This window comes from Tachyglossus aculeatus, chromosome 21 (assembly GCF_015852505.1).
Source record: "Tachyglossus aculeatus isolate mTacAcu1 chromosome 21, mTacAcu1.pri, whole genome shotgun sequence".
In the NCBI taxonomy this organism is placed as follows: Eukaryota; Metazoa; Chordata; class Mammalia; order Monotremata; family Tachyglossidae; genus Tachyglossus; species Tachyglossus aculeatus.
The window spans coordinates 64428944-64434347 of NC_052086.1; the positions used below are offsets into that span (position 1 = coordinate 64428944).

The 5404-nt window shown below is 40.2% G+C and overlaps 1 non-coding gene across 1 annotated transcript; it reads right to left on the reverse strand.

Annotated features, from left to right (window-relative positions):
* Positions 1 to 2964: 2964 nt before the first annotated feature.
* Positions 2965 to 3102, reverse strand: LOC119943037. Its single transcript, XR_005455523.1, has one exon. It is a non-coding gene; the product is annotated as a small nucleolar RNA SNORA7 (small nucleolar RNA).
* Positions 3103 to 5404: the final 2302 nt, after the last annotated feature.

Below are 5404 nucleotides of genomic sequence, written 5' to 3' on the forward strand. Positions count from 1 at the left end.
AGCAAATGTCTAGTAAGCTGCACCTTGTAGCTGTCAAACTACTCAGATCTTTCCATTTAGCACCTTCCTTTTGAAATGATACCTTACTAATGTTGCCAGTTTTCTACTACTTGTTTCTGATCTTTCCTGTTTGTTTCTCCATATTTCAAACCAGTCTGAAATCCCTGCTCTAGGGTAAGCAAGCCTACATCATCAAAGCATTTGCAGACAGCCTTCACTTATTTTGAAAGCAAAATTAAAATAAAATAGTCCCTGCTAGCAAATGGATCATAGGATTCAGTAGAAATCTTCCACACTAGGGATAAGAACTCTCTTTGCAATTTCCAAGCAGACCACAGACGATATACTCAAAGTATGAACCCAACGTTAGCATCAGAGCACTCTATTCTGTGAAAACAACTTGAAATGATCTAATGTTTAGGAAATTCTAAACATTGACTCCAACTGGAAAGAGACTCTGGTCATTCTGCCCTCCCAATGTAATTTGTAAATGATTATCTTTGGGTATGTATTTATGTTGATTGTTAAGATTTGTTTCTTGTTTTCCCTATAAGGCTATAAACTCCCTGAATGCCTGTTCTTCATCATGGACCCCCAAGAGTCTAGTTTAGCTTGTTTTATGCAATAAATATATGTTGACTCACTGACTCGTTAATTTGTTCCACTGAATAAGATGAAGTATGCCAGGATTTCTCTCACCCTGCAGAAATTATTTCTGACCTTAATTTTTGAAACAGTACTAATATATTAAATAGCATGTAGCACAATGCACTGCACCAAGTGTGAACTCGATAAATACTACTACCTTGACTACTACCACTGTGAATGAAAGGAAAGGTAGTTTGTTCTGAGACTAGACTGTAAGCTCCTTTTGGACAGGGATCATGTCTACAAACTGCTTTGTAGTTTTCCAAATACTAGTACAGTGTTCTGCACGCAGTTAGCGCTAAATAAATATGATTGATGAATAGATTTGTTGCTATTGGATGAGTGTTCTTGATTTAATTTTTCAGTCTTTTCTGTTCACAGTCTTAACGGACCTTTTAATCAAAACAATGTAAACCTATTATGATATATCTGATTTGCTATTTATGAAAAATCATATTCATTATGATGTCTTGGGTTGGTATTTGTGGAATTTCTTTTTGAGAGGAATTGTCCATAGGGTTTTCTTCTGATTCTATTGAGATAAGGTATTAACCTACTGACAATGAAATCCTATCTATGCATATTAGTTGGTTTAAAAGGTGGGCCATAAAGATAACTCCTTGGGGAGCTGATGAACCAGCCCCGTAGAGGACTTTTGGGGGTGTCTCTTAGCATCCTAGATCAGTTCCAAGAAGTAAATCCCCCCTCCCTCCATCAGTCCCACACCAACAACTCCCAGACCTGGGTCAGCCTTCACAGTGTGCTTTCTCTGCTACAGAGCTCTTGCAACAGAGTGCTGTTGGAGAAATTCTAGGTTACAGGCTGACCTGCTACTTCCAGCATGGCTCAGTGGAAAGAGCACAGGCTTTGGAATCAAAGGTCATGGGTTCGTATCCCAGCTCTACCGCAAGTCTGCTGTGTGACCTTGGGCAAGTCACTTAACTTCTCTGAGCCTCAGTTACCTCATCTGTAAAAATGGGGATTAAGACTGTGAGCCCCACGTGGGACAACTTGATCACATTGTATCCCCCCCCAGCGCTTAGAACAGTGCTTTGCACATAGTAAGCGCTTAACAAATGCCATCATTATTATTATTATTATTACTACAACTCTGCTCTTTAGTCTCGGCAGCAGCACTTAGTTCTACTTCCTCATCCCCTACCATGACCAATTATTTTTAATGGCGTTTGAACGCGTACTATTCGCTCAGTACTGCACTAAGCACTGAGGAGATACAAGATAATCAGATTGGACCCACTCCATGTTCCGCATGGGTTTCACAGTCTTCATCCTGTATATATGTATATATGTTTGTACATATTTATTACTCTATTTATTTATTTATTTATTTTACTTGTACATATCTATCCTATTTATTTTATTTTGTTAGTATGTTTGGTTTTGTTCTCTGTCTCCCCCTTTTAGACTGTGAGCCCACTGTTGGGTAGGGACTGTCTCTATATGTTGCCAATTTGTACTTCCCAAGTGCTTAGTACAGTGCTCTGCACATAGTAAGCGCTCAATAAATACGATTGATGATGATGATGATCCTTATTTTACAGAAAAATTAAGGGACTTATCCAAGGTCACACAGCACACAAGTGGCAGGGCCAGGATTAGAAGCTAGGTCCTCTAACTCCCAGTCCTGTGCTGTGCTGCTTCTCATTTCCCCTCTCATCACTAACACCTTCCTGCCTCTTAATAATAATGATAATAATAACTGTAGTATTTATTAAGTGCTCACTATGTACCAGGCATTTTTCCAAGCATTGGGGTAAATGCAGGATAATCAGTTTGGAAAGAGTCCCTGTCCCACACAGGGCTCACAGACTCAATCCCCATTGTATAGATGAGGGAACCAAGGCCCAGAGCAGTGAAGTGACTTGCCTAAGGTCATACTGTAAACAAGTGGCAGAGTCAGGATTAGAACCCAGGTCCTTCTGACTCCCAGGCCCATGCTCTATATACTAGGCCATGCTGGCCCTCCTATCCTGTACATGGATAGGAACTAGGATAATTCCACTGTTGAAATTTTTCAAATCCTATATTCATTATTTCCTGAAGCCTGGATTATCATTTATGGTGGAAAGAGCACAGGGTTATGCCGTCGAGTCGTTTCCAACCCATAGCGACTCCATGGACTCATCTCTCCCAGAATGCCCACCTTCATCTGCAATGGTTCTGGTAATGTATCCATAGAGTCTTCTTGGTAAAAATACAGAAGTGGTTTACCACTGCCGTTTCCCACGCAGTAAACTCAAGTTTCCACCCTTGACTCTCTCCCATGCTGCTGCTGCCCAGCGTGGGTAAGTTTTGACTTGTAGCAGATTGCCTTTCACTGGCTAGCCACCTCCCAAGCTAGGAATGGAATGGGTAGGCCTCTGCTTGGCTCTCCCTCCCTTACCCGAGACCGGTAGAGTACTGGAAACTCTTCAGGTGCGACCCTGAGAGGGACATACATTAGTATTTTATAATGAAGGCAGCTTAACATAATTCTCTTAAAAAAATGAAAGGAAATGAGAAGCAGCATGTCCTAGTGGGACTGGAAGTCAGAAGGCCCTGAGTTCTTTACTTCTCTGTGCCTCAGCAACCTCATCTGTAAAACGGGGATTATGACTGTGAGCCCCATGTGGGACATGGACTGTGTTCAACCTGATTAATTTATATCTAACCCAGTGCTTAGTACAGAGCCTGCCACATAGTAAGTGCTTAAAAAGTCTTAAAAAAAGATGTTTTCTCAGAACTTAGTACAGTTCCTGACATATAGTAAGCACTTAACAAATACCATAATTAATTCATTATTACCATCATGAAGGATATCTTAACTTACTAAGTTACTGAGAATTTAAAACACCTAAATCACACTCAAGGCAACTCAAAGAAGTGTTCATTTCCACTTATCTACATTCTGTCAAAGTAAACATATCAAGTTCCAGGGCCTTGACAATCACAGAACCCTAGACTGATTAAGGCAGCATAATCAGCATAAGCATAAGGCAGCATAAAGCACCTACTAAAATCCCCTTAGGTATGTTTCTTATTTGGCCTGCTCCCCCGCAAAAATGTATCTTTTAGAAATTATTTCATCCAAGAAATGGGAAGCAATTTCCTTCTCAGGGAAGGTTTATTAGCTAACAAGAATTTCTGGTTATGTGAATTAATAATAATAATTGTGGAATAGATTAAGCACTTACTAGGTGCCAAACACTGTTGTACACGCTGGGGTAGACATGGAAGTAGACACAGTCCTTGTTTCACAGGCGGTACGTAGACTAAGTAGGAGAGCACTTTTTCTGTTTCATCTACTGACCTCTGATTTCCTAGAAGAACAGATCCTGTGAACTCTTGGGACCTCAGATTCCAAGTCATTGGATAGGCAATTTTCCAGCTTTTGAATTTTATGGGGATGGAAGAGATGAAAGAATGAAGAACTGGAACATTCTGTGGTTGGGTTTTGGGTTTCAACATACCAATAGCTTGGGTTGTCCATGGAATATCTGAAGATGGTCTCTGAACCCCGTGAAAACCACCATCATCAGCTCCACTGAGAAATTCTAGGGGTGGCATCTTTATGCATATATCAGAGCTCTTAGATTCAACATTGTTCCGTAACGACTGCAAGTATAATTAACACTTAGAACATTGGTCTAAATAAATTACCACATTTAGAATTTTCCAGCTACTTTATTTTAGCAAGTGAATTGCAGAAACAGGGATTTAGCAATGGATTTGAATTTGAAAATTCTTCGAAGCTTAAACTCATTCTTTTTACTTTTCATTAAACTGGATGTGGTGTCACTGAGAAAACGTATTTGCTTGGGAATTGACAAGTTATTACCATTTATTACAGTATTTTCCCTTTTTCCTGAGACTGTAATCTTCACACAAACCCCTTCCTCAGATACTTGAAACAAAAACTTTCATTAAAAAACTCCGTATTCCACTCACATGATTGCATTTCATTCCAGTGGAATATGGAAACCAATTTTACAAGCAGAGCCTTGAAATATACATTTTATTCCTGGAGTACATGATCATCTCAGTTGAGAAATCCAAGCTAATTTGCAGTCACTCCGTGCACATGTTAAATCTAGAAGCATTATCTTCATTCTTAATGAAGCAAATATCGAATGGTCCTGACCTGTCTTTTAGAAGTTCTAACTTGAGGGTTCCCCCAAATGTGTTCTTTGTGGACTTAAATTTTTAAATAGACTGACACAAATTTAAGTCTGTAAGCTGGGGATGTGGGGAGAGGATAGTACTGTTAAGTTATATTCTATCGGAACAACCTGCAAGGTGACTTCGATGCTTTCATCCCTCTCCCACTGAATCAATCAATAGTCTTCGTTGAGTCCCTATTGTTGGCCTAGTGTCACTGAAGCACTGCAAGATCTTAGCCCCATCTCTTCATCTTTCCAGAACCAGTTGGATTGGAAGATGGGAGGGTGGGAGTGAATGAGGGGAAATTGTGCCTCCCTAAACTTTGGAGCCCCTCTCAGGGTTGAATCTGGAGAGTTTCCAGTATTCTGCCAGTCTTGACTATGGGAGCGAGAGGCAAGCAGAATCCTACCCATTTCATTCTTTCCTTGGGCAGTGGCTAGCAACTGGAAAGCAATCTACTACAAGTGAAAACTCAATTGTGCTGGGCAGCAGAGGCATGGGAAAGAATTGAGGGTGGAGACTTAAATTTACTGTGTGGAAGAAGGCAATGGTAAACCACTTTCATATTTTTACCAAGAAAACTCTATGGTTAGAC